The following is a 22,393-nucleotide window of genomic DNA, read 5'->3' as shown; positions in this document are numbered from 1 at the left end:
CCAGGGTAGACTAGGTATGGGCTTGTTATTATGTAATGACCGGGGGGTAGGGAAACGGACAAGTGAGCCCTAATCTACCCGCCACTCTGTCCCTGCCTACTTGCAACGACCCGCCCTAGGCGACGGGGTACAACTGGGCGGCGGTCCCTGCACTCAGTAAGTGCACGACAAACACGACAAACATACAAGGGAATACAAGCAAGGGAAAAGGGGCAGTTGCCCACGGCAACACCGTGAGCAACCAGAGTGGTGAACGAGCCGAGTCAAGCCAGGAGTGTGCGAGGTACCAAACGAAGAGCAGAAGAGTAGTCAGTAAGCCAGGGTCTGTATGGAGCAGGAACAAAATAGAAGGAGCTGTAGCTGGGCAAGGAAACCACACGAAAAAGAATAACAACCAAGGAGGAACAGGAAATGCAGGTATAAATAGACAGAGGGCGGGAGCTAGCTGAGTCTGGCCAGGCTGTGATAGGCTCTCCCACTCCTAAGCCTGCCAGCCTGAGTGGTGGAAGCTGGAGTCAGTCTCAGGGATGTAGATTCAGGTGCTGACTGATTAATTAAGGGAGTTAACCCCGAAGCTGTGCCTGGCAGATCCTTTACATTCTGCTTGAATATCTTTGCAGGATGTCAGAATAGCCTCCCAGAGCTTCTGTTTTGATGTGAACTGCCTCCCACCCTCATAGATATTTTGCTTGTGGATGCTCCAAAGGTTCTCAAGAGGGTTGAGGTCAGGGGAACATGGGGGCCACACCATGAGTTTCTCTCCTTTTATGCCCATAGCAGCCAATGACACAGAGGTATTCTTTGCAGCATGAGATGGTGCATTGTCATGCATGAAGATAATTTTGCTACGGAAGGCACGGTTCTTCTTTTTGTACCACGGAAGAAAGTGGTCAGTCATAAGCTCTACATACTTTGCAGAGGTAATTTTCACACCGTCAGGGACCCTAAAGGGGCCTACCAGCTCTCTCTCCATGATTCCAGCCCAAAACATGACTCCGCCACCTCCTTGCTGACGACGCAGCCTTGTTGGGACATGGTGGCCATTCACCAACCATGCACTACTCCATCCATCTGGACCATCCAGGGTTGCACGACACTCATCAGTAAACAACACGGTTTGAAAATTAGTCTTCATGTATTTCTGAGCCCACTTCAACCGTTTCTGCTTGTGAGCATTGTTTAGGGGGGGCCGAATAATAGCTTTATGCACACTTGCAAACCTCTGGAGGATCCTACACCTTGAGGTTCGCGTGACTCCAGAGGCACCAGCAGTTTCAAATACCTGTTTGCTGCTTTGCAATGGCATTTTAGCAGCTGCTCTCCTAATCCTAATAATTTGTCTGGCAAAAACCTTCCTCATTATGCCTTTATCTGAACTAACCCGTCTGTGCTCTGAATCAGCCACAAATCTTTTCACAGTACGATGATCACGCCTAAGTTTTCTTGAAATATCCAATGTTTTCATACCTTGTCCAAGGTATTGCACTATTTCATGCTTTTCGGCAGCACAGAGATCCTTTTTCTTTTCCATATTACTTGAAATCTGTGGCCTGCTTAATAATGTGGACCGTCCTTCTTAAGTAGTTTTCCTTTGATTGGGCACACCTGGCAAACTAATTATCACAGGTGTCTGACATTGATTACAATGATCCAAAGAGCCCTAAGACACAATACCATCCATGAGTTTAATTGAAAAACTAATACTTAAATGTTTATGACACTTAAATCCAATGTGCATAATAATTTGGAACACGGTGTATGTCGTTATTCCAAGACTCTTACCTGTTTAGTTGCCTGTTTCGTGTGTGTATATATAGTGTATATTACTTGCATATAAGTTTGTATTTTTGGTTTGTATTATATTATAAGTTTGTATTTTTGGTTTTTCACATATGGCTCAATATGTTGCCAGTTTTTTGTCATGCTTAAAAAAATCTAGAAAAAAAATAATTAAAAAAAGAATGGAAAAATAGATAAAACTTAAAAGGAATGGTAAAACACTTACACCCATAGCAAAAAATAGTACCAAAACAATATTTCACATATTTTCCTGACCTGATAAACATTAATTGTTCACCTGTAGGACAGATTTAGTATCCATGAGAACCACACAATAATGCACAATACCCAATATCACAAATAAATATATATATATTTTTTTATCAAATTCCTGTTTTTTTTACTGTACAAACATTTTATAAAATAAAAACATGATTAGAGATGAGCGAACCGGGACAACCGAACCCGGTTTCGGTCTGAACATCGTGAAAAGTTCGGTTCACAGCGAATCCGAACTTCACCGGGTTCGGCCGAACCCGTTTTGACCGAACCCGGCTACATTTTGGCGCCTGCCACATGTTAGATGCAAAATGGAGGATTTCAAAATATCACCTGACATCAGGCTACCCCATAATGCCTTGCAAACGGCTCTCCCAGCCAATCGGGAGGCAGCATAGGGGCGGGCTAAAGCCTGCAATAAAAGTCTATGCACGAAGCTCAGCGGCCATTTTAGAGACAGGAGCTGTAGGGATAGCATCTCTGTGCAGTAAGGGAAAGCTTTAGGAATCTAAAAGCCAGGAATCCAGCAATCGAAGGGGCTCATCCACTACAGCGGGAGTCTACTCTACTCTCAACAATCAACATCCAAATTGCAATAAAAATTCGCCATTTGCCAAGCCAGTGTGTGAATAAGCTTTTATAAGGGGCTCATCCCCGTTGCATGGGTTAACATCCAACTTGCAATACAGGCAGGCAGCTGTAGTACTACAACGTCCAGCATTCCCTGAGTGCACAGTGGCTGATAGAAATTCTCATTCATTGTCATTTGCCAAACAAGTGTGTGAATAAGCTTTTAGAAGGGGCTCATCCCCGTTGCATGGGTTAACAATCCAACTTGCAATACAGGCAGCCTTTGTAGTACTACAATGCCCAGCATTCCCTGAGTGCACAGTGGCTGATAGAAATTCTTATTAATTGTCATTTGCCAAGCCAGTGTGTGAATAAGCTTTTAGAAGGGGCTCATCCCCATTGCATGGGTTAACAATCCAACTTGCAATACAGGCAGCCTTTGAAGTACTATAATGCCCAGCATTCCCTGAGTGCACAGCGGCGTGGCTGATAGAAATTCTCATTCATTGCCATTTGCCAAGCCAGTGTGTGAATAAGCTTTTAGAAGGGGCTCATCCCCGTTGCATGGGTTAACATAACAATCCAAATTGCAATACATGCAGCCTTTGTAGCACTACAATGCCCGGCATTCCCTGAGTGCACCGTGGCTGATAGAAATTATCATTCATTGCCATTTGCCAAGCCAGTGTGTGAATAAGCTTTTAGAAGAGGCTCATCCCCATTGCATTGGTTAACATAACAATCCAACTTGCAATACAGGCAGCCTTTGTAGTACTACAACGCCCAGCATTCCCTGAGTGCACCGTGGCTGATAGAAATTCTCATTCATTGCCATTTGCCAAGCCAGTGTTTGAATAAGCTATTAGAAGGGGCTCATCCCCGTTGCATGGGTTAACAATCCAACTTGCAATACAGGCAGCCTTTGTAGTACTACAGCGCCCAGCATTACCTGAGTGCACCGCGGCGTGGCTGATAGAAATTCTCATTCATTGCCATTTGCCAAGCCAGTGTGTGAATAAGCTTTTAGAAGGGGCTCATCCCCGTTGCATGGGTTAACATCCAACTTGCAATCCAGGCAGCCTTTGTAGTACTATAACACCCAGCATTCCCCGACTGACTGGCACCTTATGAGTCACTGATTTTCCACCAGTCCGAATAACAATTTAAAAGGGCCTCATTTCTGTCTAAGAGTTTAATTCAACGTGCTAATTAAGTACAGCCGGTGCCTTTGGTGCTATTATACAAGTCACAGCATACACTGACTGCCACCTATTCACAGTCACTCATTTTCAGCCAGTCCAATAATATTTTATAAGGGCCTCATTCCTCTAGTAGGGGAAGGGGTTTTGATTCAACTTGCTGCACTCCAGCACAGCAGTGAAATGTCTGGTAAAAAAAAGGTTGTGAAAGGACGGGGTAGAGGAAAAAACACCCATGCCATGTCCCCTTCCAGTCCAAATGTTGGATCTGTTGGTGCCAGAACCAGTATCAGCATTTGTGGCACAAGACATGTGCCCAGTTCTACTAGTAGCAGCAGCCATGTGCCTGCTGGTAGTAGTAGCAGTATCAGCAAGCCAGACTTGTCCATCTCCTCCGGTGGGCGGGTTACTTTAGACAATATGGCCATTGTGGACTGGTTGGCTGGCTCGCGGTCATCTCAGCAGGAAGACTCTGACGATCTGGCTTCAAGCCAGGTTTCGTTGGATTCCAGATACTCTACAGTTCCTTGGCACAGTGACAGTAGTAATATGGGTATTTCTAGCGTTTCCATTCCATCATCTATGTCTTCACTCCCCCTTCCTAGAAGGAAGCCATCTTTCATGAGAGTCCTAAGAGACATCTCCTCGGGTGCGAAGGAAGATACTGAACAACATAGCGATGATGATTTGTTTTCCGCGAGTTAGCCAACAGAGTGTGTTGCGGCGGTGGTGGAGGTGGAAGCGGTGTCCGAGACGCATAGCTGTGGTAGTGGGGGTGTTGGTGGTAGCCGTGGTGGCAGACGCAGTAATGAGGGGGGGCATGGAACCCGCCATGATGTCACATCACATTCACAACACAGTGACAGAAGTGGCGGGGATGATGAGGAGGGCTATGATGATGTTGTGTTAGACAGGACGTGGGAACCTGGTGACGAGGGGATGACGGCGTCAGAGGAGGAGGGTAGTAGTGGCGGCACTGGCAGTGATAAACAGCCAAGCCGAGGTAGGAGCAGAAGTCAATCTGCAAAACGTTGCAGCGGTAGGGTCAGCTCAGGAGCCGGTGACGGCGACACTGATGCTACTGGTGTAGGCTCCCGAAAAAAGCCTGCCAGACAAGGGGCAAGCTCGGGTGGTGGTGGTGTTGGTGGTGGTGGTGGACGTGGTACTACCTCTTTATGGTACTCTGCCGTGTGGCAATTTTTCTGTACCTTCCCGGAGGACGAAAACATGGCACAGTGCCGTATCTGCAAGCAGAAAGTAAGGCGTGGGCAGGGCAGCAATGTAGGAACTACCGCTCTACGTAAACACATGGAGCGGCATCACAAGGCCATGTGGGACAATCGACATGCCCTACCATCATGTACATCTAATGAAGACCCCTCTGCCGCTGCTGCTGCTGCTCCGAGTCCCTGTCATCTAAGTAGTAGCCAGGCCTTATCCACCATGTCGTTGTTATCATCATCATCACTGTCATCCAGTGCTCCTCCTACGTCCCGTCAGTTATCCATTACGGAATCGTTGTCCAATAAGCAACAATATATACCCAGTCATCAACTTGTCGTGCGGCTTAATTCACACCTGGCTAAGTTGTTGGTGGTGCAGTCGCTGCCGTACCACCTGGTCGACTCCGCCGGCTTCAAGCAATTGATGGCGTGCGCTCAGCCTAGGTGACGAATACCTAGCCGCCATTACTTCTCCAAAACAGCTGTCCCTGCCTTGCACAAGCACGTGGAGGAAAAGGTGGGCCAGTCCTTGCAGCAGGGTACATGCCACCGTCGACACAGGGAGCAGCAACTATGGGCAGAGACAGTACATGTCTTTCACGGCCCACTGGGTCAATATTTTGCAGTCCAATGCACCACCGCAGCAATGCCAGGCATTACCACCTCCACGCTTGTATCTTTCTGGTTCAACTCCGGACACCAGGCGCCTACCATCCTCCTACCATCCTCCTCCTCCTACTCCTCCTCCTTGCCCTCCTCAATGGAGGTCTTCCTGTCCCCGACAGGACACAGCGTATCTTCCACTCCTCCTCCCTCCTCTTTTCATAGGTGCAAGGTGAAGCGCCACAACGCTGTCTTACACCTGCTGAGCCTGGGCGAGAAAAGCCACACAGGGCAGGAGCTGCTGCTGTGCATCAAGGAGGAAATCACACGCTGGCTGTCTCCTCTGAAACTCACACTGGGCAATGTTGTCTCTGATAACGGCAAGAACGTTGTGGCTGCACTGCGTCTAGGTCACCTGACACACGCTCCTTGCATGGCACATGTGATCAATCTGGTCATAACACGCTTCTTAAAGTCATATGTTGGTTTGAAGGGTGTGCTGGCCATGTCCAGGAGAGTTTGGGTTCGCTTTAGACGTTCGTATGCAGTTAAGCACGCCCTCCTGGACTTGCAGCGTCAAAACAATCTCCCAGAACACAGCCTGATTTGCGACGTTCCAACACGCTTGAATTCCATCCTGCACATGTTGGACCGTCTGTACGAACAGCTCAAAGCCGTGAATGATTTCCTGATGCAGCAGATGGGCAGCGTTTGGAGCCAGTGTAATTTCGAGCTCAGGCACTGGCAGCTGCTTAGAGACGCATGTCGCGTTTTGAGGCCCTTTGAAGAGGCCACACGATTTGTGAGCCGTGACGCTAGTGGAATGAACGATGTTATGCCGCTGATATTCATTATGGAGCAAACGCTCACAGCGATGATTCAGCAAAGGATGGAGGAAGGATCACATCTGGCTATGGATGTTGAGGAGGAGGAGGAGGAGGAGGATGAGGAAACAGGACCTGAAGAGGAGCTGGATTTGGAGATGGAATCACAGGAAGGGATAGGGGACGAGGCAGCCGCACAACATGACAATGATGGTGATGACGAGTCTGACGACGACCTTGATGATGGACAAGCATGGCAGTATGGGGCGGAGATGGAACCAACCGGGCCCTCTGAAACGCTGGCCAGGATGGCGAGCTGTATGCTTCGTTACTTGTGTGCTGACTGTCGTATTGTTAGCATGGATGAGTATTGGATAGCCACACTTTTAGACCCTCGGTATAAAGCCAGAATCGGGGAGTTTTTTGCACCTTCCGAGAGGGAGGCAAAATTGGCTTATTATCGAGAGAAGCTATGCAGCCAGCTTGTCACGGCTTTCAAACGGCAAACACCTGCTGCAAGCATGTCTGACCAGGGGGCCACTCTCCGCTCCCCACAAACTCAACGTTCCACCGCCTCTGGCAGAGCTACCTCTGCAATAGGCGGCAGCAGCGGCGGCAGCAGCAGCAGCAGCCAATTCAGTTTGGAAAATATGATGACAACATTTTTACATCCAATACCCCGACCTGACACACATCGTAGTCAACAAAGGGATGTTCACCATCACCAGCACCTAAACAACCAGGTTCACTCGTACCTGGACTGTGCCCTTTCTCCGTCAGAAATCCTGATCCCAGACCCCATGGACTTCTGGGTCAGCAGATTGGATCATTGGCAAGAACTGGCCCAATTTGCCATGGGTGTACTGTCTTGTCCACCCTCCAGTGTAGCGTCAGAGAGGGTATTCAGCGCGGCAGGGGGCTTCGTCACCCATAAGCGAACAAGATTGTCCGCCAACAGCTTGGAAAATCTCACGTTTCTGAAAATGAATCAAGCGTGGATCGGTGAGGATTTTAAAACCCCTGTGCCTGATGCCACTGATTAGATCTGACATTGCTGCTGCTGCTGCCGCTGCCGCTGTTGGTGCTGCTACTACTTCTACCACCAATCCACCCCCAGTGCCGTCTGCTACAAGCAGGCCTGCCCCACCATAGGGCTTTGTCCTGTGACTGTCCACTGTCTTTTAATGTGCTGCTACTACTACTACCACCCTTGCTGTCCGTTGGCTACCTCTACTACCACCAATACACCTCCACTGCCGTCTGCTACAAGCAGGCCTGAGGCCAGCCCCACCACAGGGCTTTGTCCTGTGACTGTCCAGTCTCTTTTAAAGTGGTGCTGCTACTACTACTACCACCACCCTTGCTGTCCGTTGGCTACCTCTACTACCACCAATACACCTCCACTGCCGTCTGCTACAAGCAGGCCTGAGGCCTGCCCCACCACAGGGCTTCGTCCTGTGACTGTCCAGTCTCTTTTAATGTGCTGCTACTACTACCACCACCACCCTTGCTGTCCGTTGGCTACCTCTACTACCACCAATACACCTCCACTGCCGTCTGCTACAAGCAGGCCCGAGGCCAGCCCCACCACAGGGCTTTGTCCTGTGACTGTCCAGTCTCTTTTAATGTGCTGCTGCTGCTACTACTACTACTACCACCACCCTTGCTGTCCGTTGGCTACCTCTACTACCACCAATACACCTCCACTGCCATCTGCTACAAGCAGGCCTGAGGCCTGCCCCACCACAGGGCTTTGTCCTGTGACTGTCCAGTCTCTTTTAATGTGCTGCTACTACTACCACCACCACCCTTGCTGTCCTTTGGCTACCTCTACTACCACCAATACACCTCCACTGCCGTCTGCTACAAGCAGGCCTGAGGCCTGCCCCACCACAGGGCTTTGTCCTGTGGCTGTCCAGTCTGTTTTAATATGCTGCTACTACTACTACTACTACCACCCTTGCTGTCCGTTGGCTACCTCTACTACCACCAATACACCTCCACAGCCGTCTGCTACAAGCAGGCCTGCCCCACCACAGTCTTTTTTTAATGTCCTCTTTTTATCTTGGGGATTGTAAAATTCTGCCAAAGTTTATTTTCCACATGTTTTGTTCCAAAGGAAGCCTTGGCTTGATCTTCCATGTTGTGTGTGTCTGCCTAGTAACCGACGCCGGTCTTCATACACAGCACCATCCGCAGTACCTCTGACAAGTCTCAGAAAAACAACCACAGGGCTTTGTCCTGTCCACTCTTTTTTAATGTGCTTCTGTGCTGTTGATGCAGCTACTACTACCACCACCACCCGTGCTGTCAGTAGTACACCACCATCACTACTACCAGTCAACCACCACCAATCCACCTCCACTGCTCTCTGCTAAAAGCTGGCCTACACAACCACCGGGATTCTGTCCTGTCCAATCTGTTTTCATTTGCTGCTGTTGGATCTGCTACTACAACTTCTACCACCAATTCACCATCCCTGCTGCCGTCTGATACTGCCAGATGATCCTAAAAAAGGAATCATTTTTGTTCTTTTATAGCTTCTTCACTTTCCAGATGCAAAACCTGTTGCTACTCCCAAAAAGGGTTAATTTTTTGAGGGCTTTGAAAAAGCAATGGCTAAGTAATGACTTCTTCTTTTACCACCATATATGTATGAACCCCGGCAGGCATCTGCCACCATAATCGGTACATTTTTAGAGTGCTTGTGAAAAGCCATTGCTTGTTGTTGCTTTTACATCCATGTATGAATGAACCCCGGCAGGCATCTGCCAATAAAAAGGGTACATTTTTGGAGGGCTTGTACAGTAAAAAATAGTGTAGTACCGTATGGATGAACCCCGGCAGGCATCTGCCAATAAAAAGGGTACATTTTTGGAGGGCTTGTGAAAAGCCATTGCTTGTTGCTTTTACATCCATGTATGGATGAACCCCGGCAGGCATCTGCCAATAAAAAGGGTAAATTTTTGGAGGGCTTGTGAAAAGCCATTGCTTGTTGCTTTTACATCCATGTATGGATGAACCCCGGCAGGCATCTGCCACCATAAAGGGTACATTTTTTGAGGGCTTGTCAAAAGCCATTGCTTCTTCTTTTACCACCTTATATGTATGAACCCTGGCAGGCATCTGCCGCCAAAAATGGTTACTTTTTGTACCTTTTTTAACAATGCATTAAGCATACAACATGCACAAGTGCAGTGGTTTCTGTTAGTTATCACCGTGTCCCATCCGTTTTCCTATAGCCATACATGTTGGCGTAACTTTGACACTAACTTTGCCTTAAAGACAGCTCAAAAGTACTTGGATACACTCATGGGTGACCTAAGAGTGTTATACAGGGCTTCTAGGGCTTTTAAACAGTGTTATACACGATTTTTAGGGTCTTTCTTGAATTACAGGTTCGGTCAGAACTTTTTCATGAAATTCGGCGAACCAGCCGAACCGAACCTTTCATAAGTTCGCTCATCTCTAAACATGATATTGATTCCAATATGGTTGTTGAAGAAAACTTCTGTCTCACAAAAAAAGGAGGAACAACTGAACATTTTGGATAAACAAAAAAACATATGGTGGACTGGGGGGCTGACTTTCAAAAGTACATACTGTAAGGAAGGGCTAATGCCGAGTTCTGAAAAACTCTGAGAAGAGGGAGTTGTTGAACCATTATTAGACCTTGTTCACACACAAAGTTTGGGGCCAAAACCAAAAGTAGAACCTAAACAGCGTAGAAGTATAAAAGAAAAGACATATACTTCTCCTCCTAAATGGATTCAATACCACTTTTGGTTGAACAACAACCCATGGGAACAAGATCTCCACCCTTTAAAGAGTAACTGTGCTTTCAGAAGACATTAGATATGTCATAGCGACATATGATGTTTGGATCGGTGGGAGGTCTGGGTGCTGAGACCCCCACGATAGCTGAAACGCAGAAGCAGAAGCGCACAGCCAAGTGTTTTACACCTTCGGTTGTGATCCTCGTCAGCATAAAGACAGGCTCACTTAGAACGTCTATGAGCCCGTGTTCGGCCTAATGAAGAGTGCTGATCAAAGCGGAAGGTGCAAAGCGTTTGGCTAAGGGCTTCTGCCTCTTTATTTCAGCGATAGTGAGGGTCTCAGCACCCAGACCCCCCACCAACCAAAACCTAGCATATGTTACTATGACATATAGAAAGTTTTTTGAAAGTACAGTTACTCTTTAAGAACACAGACAGTTTTGCCTTTAGATACCAGCGATTATTTTTGTTTTTTTTATTGTCGCATTCCAAGTCATAACTATTTTATTTCTCTGTTGACATAGTTGTATCAGAGCTTGTTTTTTGCAAGATGTGTTGTCTTTTTAAATGGCACCATTTTAAGGTACATATAATGCACTGTACAATTTTTTTCAAAAAAGTTTTGGTGAGGAAATCAGTAGTTTAGCCATTGTTTTTTGGATCTTGTTTTAGAGCGTTCACCGTGTGATATGAATGACATGTTAACTATGGATCATTACGATTACTGTTATACCAAATGTATATATATATTGTTTTATTGGTTTTGCAGAATAAAGACACTTTTTGTTATTGTTTTTGCTTATTCCAAGAGCCATAACATTTTTATTTTTCCGTCGACGCAGCTGTATGAAGGCTTGTGTTTCAAGGAAAGACTCAAAGCTTTTATTGAATCCATTTTGGGGTACATACATCCTTTTGATCACTTTTTATTCAATTTTTTTGTGATGTGGAGTGAACAAAGAAAAATAAATTGTGATGTTGTGTGTTTTGGTTTTTTAAGGCATTCCCCGTGCAGAGATGCAGTGAAACCAATGTTGTAGAGGTTTTTTTATTGGTTTATTTTCTCCAATAATTAAGCCTTTTTCACTGGGAAAGAAAGATGTTTTTTTTTTGTGTTTTTTTTACTAGGGTTTATCTTTTATTACTTCCAAACTTTTTTTTAACTTTATTTTGTATGTATTAGTCCTAAAAGGGGACTTGAATATACAATACTATAATTGCTTACATGAAAGAGGGAGCCTCATCCCTTTGTCAAACGCCTTCGATGCCGAGGTCACTATTGATACTTTTTATTAATTTTTTTTAGCTTAGGTGACTGGTAAGATAATTCTGGTGGATTTATTATTATTTTTTTTTATGGTGTTCACAATTTTGGGTTAAATAACATTATATTAAAATAGTTTGCACTTTTAAAGATGCAGCGATACCAATTCTAATAATTATTAAAAAAATATTGACATCACTTTAGAGGAAAAATAGGAAAAGTGTTTTTTTTTTACTTTTAATATTTTTTATCTTTTGTATTTTAAAAAGAAACTTTATTTACATTTTTTCAACTTTATTCCCTCGGTGACTTAAACAAACAAACAATCGTTTGATCACTGGTACCATACACTGCAATCCTTATGTATTGCAGTGCATGGTACTTTAAACCAGTACTTCAATAGGCCCCAAGGCTGCCATGACAACCATCGGCACCCCGCAATCGCATCGTGGCAGGGAAATGGACTGGTGGAGGGGACTGCCTCCCTCTTTTTAATGGCATAGATGCTGCAGTCGCTATTGACCGTGGCATCCATACTTCCCAACTATCCCGGTTGTCCAGTCTTGCATAAATAAAGCTTAAACATTGTATAATGAAAAATCATGCAACTTTCTATACATTTTTTGTTGTTCTAATTTGTCATTTTAAAAATTCCTGCTTCTGTCAGTGAATGGAAACAGGACAGACCTAATACTTCTCACAATTTAGTGCTTGCCATGATATGTTAGTGCAGGGGTCTAGCTTGGGGGCTGGGTGGGCTGGTGCACTGTCAGAGCACTCCAGCAAGGTATTTAGGTACAGGACTTAGTGCAGCAAACTGAATATTTGCCCCTGGTCTTCGGATGACTGTGCTTAGTGTACATAACAGTTAGCCAATGTTCATACGTGGCAGAATTTTTCCACTGCAAATGTTGGTGCAGATTTGGGTCAATTACGCAACAAATCTGCACCAACATTTGCATATTTGACAGGTAATTCAGACGTTGCAGATATCACAGCGGACTTGCCACAGATTTCAGTTTTTGCATTGCAAAGGCTGCAATACGCAGTGAAATTCTGCTGCTTCTCCGCAACAAAATGTGCATGCTGCGTAGGGGAAATTCTGCACCGCAGCCTAATTTCCGCACAGTTATTTTCTGCAACGTATGAACTAAGTTTCCTAAAAATCTATAGAAAGAGATGTAAAAAATGGCTGCTGCAGAATTCCACATGGAACTGTCCTCAGCGGAATTCAACAGCAATTCCGCCACGTCTGATTGTGCCCTTAGGGTATGTTCACACTCTAGACTAAAAACATCTGAAAATATGGAGCTGTTTTCAAGAGAAAACAGCTCCTGATTTTCAGAAATGTTTTAAGCCACTCGTGATTTTCGTGGCGTTTTTTGCGGCCGTTTTTGGAGCTGTTTTCTATAGAGTCAATGAAAAACGGCTCCAAAAACGTCTCAACAAGTGACCTGCACTTCTTTTTCGTGGCCGTTTTCTTCCGCGGCCGTTTGGAAAAATGGCCGCGTAAAAAAACGGCCCAACAGAAGACCGTTTTTCCCATTGCAATCAATGGGCAGATGTTTGGAGGCGTTTTGCTTCGGATTTTTCGGCCGTTTTTCTGGCGTTTACGGCCCGAAAAACGGCAGAAAATAGGCCGTGTGAACATACCCTAATCATCCTAATGTCCAGGATGTCTATCTCACACAGTATAGTATAAACTGAATACAATTATAGCAAACTGTCAGCTGTAAGGTATATTATATAGGGTTGTATGGATTGTCAGCATATGGATGAAAAAAGTGTTTTGTTTCACTGACAGTAAGCAAAAATCTTTAACACAGGAGATATGGGATTGATCCTCCAGCTCACCTGACACTTGCCATGTGTGTCGTGGACATCGCACGGAATCTCGTGTCGGCACACGATGGATGAGGACAGGCAAGGCAGAGGGTTGAATCCAGCGATGTAGAGGATAAAATAGAAACTTTCCAAGTTTACTGAGTATCAAAGTTAAAAAGTTAATCATGGCTATTTAAATAGCCATGATTAAGGACGTGCACAACGTCTGAAACGCGTAGGCCCCAAGACTGGACCGAGACACTCTCCTACCTGCACACCAGGATTCCTTCCTCTGGACCCTGTTTTAACTTTTATACTCAGTAAACTTGGAAAGTTTCCATTTTATCCTCTACATCGCTGGATTCAACCCTCTGCCTTGCCTGTCAAAAATCTTTAAAATAGTGCGGTATTTATATACAATGTATGCTAAATTAAAAGATTGCATAACTTTCATTACGGAAATTATTAAACTTTGAGACTGGATAGCCCCTTTAAGAACTGAATTGACATCAGATTTATGTATAAAAATATTAAGTGCCTTAACACTTGCAATGTTTGAAATTATAGATATTGTCTATATTTATATAATGGTTTTATATTTTCAGTGTTACTTTACAAATTTATTGGAAATGACATTGTATTTGTCAGCAGGTTCCGCATGCTGTGGGAAAATATGAATACAGCAGTGAAAGTTTGTGTGAAAAGGATAAGATAGGATACATGTTTTGTAGCAATGAAACTTTCTGTTTTAAACCCCTCATTATTGCAATTATTTTAAATAACTGGAAATGCATAAGTACAGACTACCACAGAATGTTCTGTTCTGCATTAAACTAATATTATCAGAATAATACATTTGTACTTAGTACAGCCTGGAACTGGAAATACTACAAGGAGATATGACTAAAGTTACAATAATAAACAAGAAAAATAATTCATGAGACAGAAACATTTTATATACCAAGAGAATGTGTAATGTAATCATAGTGTACTAAAAAGTTACAAATGCTATAGCCACCTTTTTATGTGGCCCAGGGGGATTATCATTTCACATCTACCCATATAGAAGGCTGAGGCAAGGACAATCGTATAGCCTGATGGAGAGGAATGACATAATCTAGGAGATGCTTGACTTAAACATTTTTCTTAACAGCACCATGGTCTTCAACTATGATGTCACAAACACCCTCACTGGAGTTTGCGGGACATGTGGGCGTGACAGGGTTAATCAATGTAAAACTACCTGGACTGTCTGAAATTATTAAAATCCCCCAATTTATATCTCACCCTTAGGCTTGCTTCACACAGTCGTGTTCAGTTTGTGAGATATGGACCGTATGTCGGCCATATTTCCCAGACCGAACACAATACAGAGAGCCGGACTCCTAGCATCATAGTTATCCATTAAGCTGTGAGTCACCGCCTCCCCGCGGGAATGCTATCCCATACTAAAAACATGATTACAGTATGGGACAGTATTCCTATGGGGAAGCAGGGACTCCTAACTTAATAGATAACTATGATGGTAGGAGTCTGGCTTCCTGAACTTTGTTTGGTCTAGGAAATACGGTCGACATACGGTCCGTATCTCACAGACCAAACACGGCCATATATATGAAGCCTTTCTATTATCACCCGAATCTGCCACCACTAAGGTATGTTTCAAGTGCTAGCACTCTTAGGCCACTTTCAGACGTGGCGGAATTGCTGTTGAATTATGCTGCGGACAGTCCGTTGTGGAATTCTGCAGCAGCCGTTGTTCACATTTGCTTCTATACATTTTTAGTAAACTTAGTTGAGACATAACTGCGGAAATTAGGGTGCGGTGAATAATTTCCCCTCCGCAGCATGCACATTATGTTGCGGAGAAGCAGCGGAATTTCACTGCGGATTTCAGCCTTTTCAATGCAAAAACTGAAATTTGTGGCAAGTCCACTGTGTTTTCTGCAACGTCTGAATTACCTCTCAAATATGCAAATGTTGGTGCAGATTCGTTGTGTAATTGCCCCGAATCTGCACCAACATTTGCAGTGGAAAAAAATCTGCCACGTGTGAACATGGCCTTAGGGCTCATTCAGACTAACGTGAATCTCATCCGTGTGCTGTGCATGAAACAACGCACAGCACACGGACCTGTTGATTTCAATGGGGCTATTCACACATTTGTGAGTTTTCACGCAGTGAGTGTCCATTGAGTGAAACTCACTGCATGTCCTATATTGGTGTGTTGCCTATGTTCCTAGAATCAATTACATTGAAAAAAAAAGAAGTGCTTGCAAGTGCATGAAAAACACATGCCACACGCAAAGCACACTGATGCAAAAACGCAACGCACATGGACAGATTAACGTGCATTTTTTATGCGTGTAAATCTGTCACGCTCGTGTGAATGTAGCCTTACAGAAAGCCTACAGTTACTCCCTCACTTATCTCCACAAATGAGCCCAATTTACCTTAATCAAATACTGTTCCCCGAACAATTATCTACCTTAAAATATAGCGCTATACCAGTACCTATCGCATGAATCTGTTTAAGAACACAAGACAGAACTTATAAATGTCGTTTAATATGACGAAAAAATTCACAATGCCTAATCAATACAAAAAAAAAAACATAACAAGTAACATACAGTAATTTAAAGGGTTCTTCCCATGAGGGACATGTATGACATATCCACAGGATATGTCATAAATCTCAGATAGATGCGGGTCCCACCTCTGGACCCGCACCTATCGCTATCTTTTTGTGCTTATGCTGACCCTCGGCCGCTTCCTGATTACATGGTCGGGAGAGTTACGGAAACAGCGTAACTCGCTGAGTTAAGCTGTATTCCGTAACTTCCACAGTATCGAATGGCAGTTACGGAAGGAGCGTAGCATGTGAACTACGCTGTTTACGTAACTACTATTCATTCTATGGGACTTACGGAAACAACGCAGCTTCCACCCACACTCGAGATACGAAGCTTGCAAACTGCTATACAGATAAGGTAGACAAAAGATAATAAGTAAATAGATCTAAACATTTTTTAATGCTTACTGGCATTCAGATGACTCATGTGATAAGCCTAACACACTTCGTGGGACAACCCCTTTATGGTGAATGTTGACCACCATTTTACAGTTTATAAATATTTATAATACATAGAAAATTAAGCATCTTTACAAATCCTTACTTAGTTTGCGCTAATCTTTAGTTCTAACATGTCTTATAGTCCATCCAACCTTATTCACAGCAACAGTCAAGATTCTGCAATCTACTGAGCTAACATGATCCAGCATTCCCTGCTGTTCAGTGTCTGCATAGAACTTGCTGATTGCATTCTAAAAAGTGTACCCTTTAGGCCAGGATGACACACAGTTTTAATATTGTTTTTGGTACAGTTTCTGTCACAGTTTTGTTTAGCCAAACACATAATGCATTAATCCTTTCTTTACACCGTTCCTTCATTTTGCATCCACTTCTGGCGTTGACTTAGTAAAACTGAGCCAAAAACTGCATCAGAATTGTGTGTGATCCTGGCTTAACACCAATCATTTTGAGGTTATCTAATGTAGAAAGTCGAACTAAATCTAGCATACGCATAGATTTTTACGTGCCAAATTCAGATATTTGTAAATGTTGCAGATTTTTCTGCAACAAATTTTCCACATGGAAAAACTTGGCTGTGAAAAGAACTCCCCTTTGGGAATCCACTTCAAGAACTGGTACTTTCCAAAGAGCTGGATATGCCTCAATACTTATTAGCACTGTCTTGAATTTTCGAAATTTTTGAAAAAGCTGAGTCTGAGCAAAAGGGGCAACAGCACTTGGGTGAGCGGTGTGACATTGATGGTGCAGTTAAGCTGCTTTCTTGATGTGTCTGGCAAATATTGAAGAAAGAGTTAAGTTATTTCCATTCCAGTAAACTGATAAGACATGTTACATTAATCATGTCAGATGTTTCCACCCATCCATTTCTTAGTGTCTATCTTCACAGTAAGATTCCCAGTCTATAAGATACATCTGAGGAGTAAGCATTGAACACCTCAGCAGTTCCTACATCCCACTTTGTTAATAGTGTGTTGTCTCACCGGGATTCCATCTGATAAAAATGTACATGTCAGCTTTTCTGAAGTATCTTCAACATAAAGAGGATTAATTGGCCCTGATTGTTTAAATCCATGCATTTTATTGTCGGACAGTAAAGGGAAGTGTGGGAAAACATGTCTTACCCGTCATAATTCAGCATTCATTAATCATTTTTGCAAAACCAAAATACAAGCTAAGCAAATTTTATGACAAGTTTGTACCATAGTCCAAAGTTTAACACTCTTCTCAAAAAGATGGAAGATTTAATTGTGTATAATTTCAATGGATAGCCTACAAAATTTTCCACCATCCAGTCCTCAGTGTGCATGCAAAGCCTAAGTAACTCGCTCTGTGACCAGCTACTGTGAGAGAGTGGCTGATGTTGGTGTGGAGTGGCACATGTGCAGGTCTGAAGTGATCCAGTGGAATTGACAGGTGACGGGCATTAGCCTTCCCATGTGTTACCGTCGAACCACTGTGGTTTGCGGGTGGCGGGCAGGTGCTTCCCTGCAGAGTGGAGCAGAGCTGCCTGTTAAGGCCTAGTTCAAATCCTGGAATCTTTGAGGCTATACCCCTGTGTCAGAGAGGTCTGCCCTTTACGCTGCCTATAGAAGTGGTGAACCAGTCAGCTTCGTCATCCTGAACCAACTGTAACTGTGTTAAGAAACTGTGCCTTTCACGGGTTATTGCTGAGAAGTGTTATTTCCGTTGCTGTCACCAGGGAAAAGTAACACCTGTCTGAGTAAAGACTTTGTTTTGACACTACTCCCGGTCCCCATACTATCTCTTCCGTGACTACCCTGCCTTGGCCTTTACCACCTTTAGGCCTAATCCTTACACAGTCACATCAAAATTGTAAAAATCATCCTGAAAATGTGACGCATTTTTATTGTAGATTTTTAATTTATATCTCAAGTAAATATAGTTAGCACATAACCCTTAAGTTCATTTTAACCCCTTAGTGACATAACTAATTTTAGCCCGAGGGCCCAGTAAATAAGTTTTCCCTCTCTGTGTTCCAGCAGTTATACTGTACAGTAACTTTTTCATTTTTTTCTTCAATGTGTGCCGTATAAGACATTGTGTTTTGCAGGACAAGTTGTAGTTTTTATAGGAATCATTTTAGGATACATAAAAAGTATTGAAGAACTTTATATAATTTTTTGAGAGGGAAATGAAAAAAAGTAACACAATCTCATTGGGTTTTTTTGGACTTTATTTTAGTCATTCTCTATGCAGTATAAATAATAAGTTAGCTTTATATTATGGATCATTATGATTATACCAAATTGATGTTGTTTTAGTTATGTTTCACTACGTTTGCACAAGAAAAATATTTTTTTTTTTATAAAATATTTTATTTTTGTGTGTTGCTGCATTCCAATATCCATAGCATTTTGATATTTACATCAACGTAACTGGATGAGGGCTTCTTTGTTACAGAACAACTTGTAGTTTTTATAACATTTTGGAGTACATATTACCATTACCATATTAACATTACCATTTTTGGGCACATATGACTTTTGATTACTTTTTATTCCTGTTTTTGGAAGGCGATATGAACAGTAAACAGCTATTCTGGCATTGTTTCTTATGATGTTTACCATGCCGGATAAATAACATATTAATTTTATGGTACGCTCCATTACAGATGTGGCGATACCAATTATGTGTAATTTTTTTATCCTTTCACTTTTTTTTCAACGGTTAAATCTCTGGGTCGGGGTTTCAATAAACAGCGTATTAGGTGCAGCCTGATAAGTCTCACTCCTGTTCTGGAAAAGAAAGTCCCCTAATGTCACAATCAGAGAGTAAGTGTGCTCCCTAATTGATAAGGGGGGTGATATTATGAGCAAAAGTCCATGTTAACCCTACCCATGGGTCATCTGAAGCCATACAGGCACTAGAGGAGGATTATAGATCCCCCTACTATCCTTGCACGCTGTCAGCATATCCCCCTCTGCTCTTCACATAGGCTGAATTGAGAGTTGCAACTTCAACCAGCTTCCACTTCAATCTGCTCTCGCTCAGGCTAGATTACAGCTACAGCCAAGATTCTTGGCTTGGCTCTAGCTATATTCTAGCTAGAGCCTTTAGACTAATAGCTTCTCCTGCAGTCACACTGCTTTGAGCTCTGCTTGTGCTAAAATGTAAGGTACTTTTCCCGAAGCCCAAGCATGGCTCGGTATAAACTCTTAGATGGTTGAAGTACTATAGCATAGAGCTCTCAAATGGTATCAATAAAATGGGGGGTTTATTCATCTATATATAGAGTAGATTATGCCACCTAATAATCATGTTTTTATTTTTGGGTTTTTTTGGTTTTGTTTTTTTTAGTAATGGGAGAAATTTCCCTGAAATACAGGAGGATCTCTCATTTACACTACTGACATGAAGTTTGGATTTTTCAGTGTGTTGTTTGTGTGTATAGAGAATGTATTTGAAATTAGAGATAGGAATACATAATAATGTGTGATTTGAAACACTTCTCTTTTACTGTTATAGAGCAGGTGAGGTTATCAGAAATATGTTCCCATTGACATACTGCCAAAATGTTATTTGTTTAGAACGAGCCTGTCTCTGACACACAGCTAGGCTCAATGACCCATATCCACAGCTGGTAATTGAACTCAGTGGAAATATCACAAAGCTGCAAGAGGATAAAATGTGCATATGAGAATATTGTGCACTATTCTAGAACATAAAAATATACCTGTTTTGCACATGCACTTACAATTATTTAGCTATTATGGTTTCTGCAATGTTTTTTTACTGAGGGATTGAATAATGGCAGATATCTTTTTGGAGTTGTATTTGAATGGACAGTTTACTGATTTGCAAAAACTTGTTATTGGAGATGTAGACTGGGTCATGTAAGTGACCAATACTCTGCCATGTCAACCAACTGTGCCTATATATTTATGTGCACTAAAATAGTGCGGTATTGGCCGCAGTCTCTGGTGTCCCGGATAAAAAAAATTTGCCTATGAGTGCTACATTGGCCTCTGAGTTGTTCTATGGTGATAACAGATTCTTTCCAATACAAGGAGAGAGATGAGCGGTACTATTCTTTATTCTCTTGGCGCTATGTCTGGTATGATTGTATTGGTACTATTGCTTGATAAAAAAAACAAAAAGAGAGAGACGGCGCTCCTTTAAGGTGATATCGTATGAGCAAGTGATATTTTCATTGCAAAGGTGAGTGCAGACAGACTCACCTGATCCAGTTGTGCAAGATCGTCAGCACAACTTAACTTTGCTGCTCGTCAGGTGAATTCACCTTAGTCTCGGACACACTGTGCTAGCCTCTGGAGCAGACCCACAGTTGATAGCTCCAATGCTGGGGTTTCTTTATCGTGGTCATATGAAATGTAGAACCTAGGAAAAAATAAAAAAATGCTCCTTGCATCGGGCGCTCTTGTGTGGCTGGTTCAGTAATTCCACAGAACCATCAGATGAGACATAAAAATTTTTATTTCTGAACACACTAAAAAAAATTATAAAAATTGCTGCTGCAACGCGTTTCAACCTCGTACTGACGAAGACCTCAGTACGAGGTTGAAATGTGTTGCAGCAGCAATTTTTATTATTGTTTTTTGTCTCATCTTATGGTTCTGTGGAGTTATTGAACAACCCACACAAGAGCGCCCGATGTAAGGAGCATTTTTTCCCTAGGTTCTACATGTATTGGTACTATGTTTTGATCTTATGGGAACTACAGTTGATACTATGTCTGGTGCTGTATTTTATTGACACTATTGATAATAATATCCCCGTTAGGTAAGATTACAGACTAATAACAGTAAATGTTGCTTATGTGTTCAAAAGAATGCTCTCTGTTTTAGAGACATGTTGCTTGAAATCTGTCCATAAAAAAAGTTTAGCAGGCTGTGATTTTTGACTAAGCTGTCCACAAAAAAACAAAACAGGTGCAGACATATGTGGAGGTTCTGAATGGGAAGATAACAGAAAGGCCACTAAGAGGTTGGGTACTATTAATTTAACGGGATTTTTTTGTCTAGAAAGACCATTTTTAAATACTTTGATAGGGAATTCTGAGTTAATATAAAGGGCTACAAAATTAAGGACAATCATTTACTAGCCAGAGCAAAGGGACTTCCATGCATTACACGAATAGTATTTTAAATGTGCACTATATATTGCTTCATTTCCCCATTTTCAGGGAAATTGAATACATGCTACCAGATTTCCCCATAGATTACAGCTGTTTATTTATGGGCCTAGCAGTGGAACACTGTGATCAGCTTATTGTCAGGGAAAACAGAAAGGGATTGTCCAAAGCAAACAACTCCTTTAAATTTTATACTGTAGGCAGACTTCACATAAAGTCACTTTGACTGTCTGCCTTTGTAGAACTGTAAAGACTCCCGAGTGTCTATCTCATTGCTGTAATGAGAAAGTTTGTTCAGTTGTGGGTTTAGGTGGATAATATGGATTCGGTTTTGTACATTTTTTTTTTAAGATTAAGGTCTGTATTAATATCGGTCTTTCAAATCAGACCCACACAGGACTCTTCCTATATTTACCATTGCAAGACAAGAAAATTAAGCAATAGATACAGATATGTTCTTTCTTACCTTTCCTCTTATCTTAACACATCTTTAGACGTGTGGCGCAAGATGACCAACTTTGAAAGAACACATGAGTTTGCAATACTCGTGAGATGTTTTTGCTATATGTGTCTTTGTGTGACCTCCCAGTGGATGTGATGTGCGTTGCAGCCTCTCAATAGATTTCCTATTATGTCGCAATATTGTATTGAATTTGTTTCATGATAAATCGGAGCAGTTGTTCCGGTTTCAGCAGATTAATGAATTTTTTTTGTAGAATTAAAAGTTATACAATTTCATAATATACTTTCTGTATTAATTTCTAACTGTTTTCAAGATCTCTGCTTGTCGTTATTCAGTAGGAACATTCACTGTTTACTTCGAGTGGGTACAATTCTGTCCATGG

The sequence above is a fragment of the Rhinoderma darwinii genome, chromosome 3 (genome assembly GCF_050947455.1).
Source record: "Rhinoderma darwinii isolate aRhiDar2 chromosome 3, aRhiDar2.hap1, whole genome shotgun sequence".
NCBI classification, from domain to species: domain Eukaryota; kingdom Metazoa; phylum Chordata; class Amphibia; order Anura; family Rhinodermatidae; genus Rhinoderma; species Rhinoderma darwinii.
Note: the sequence above shows the minus strand (reverse complement) of the source record.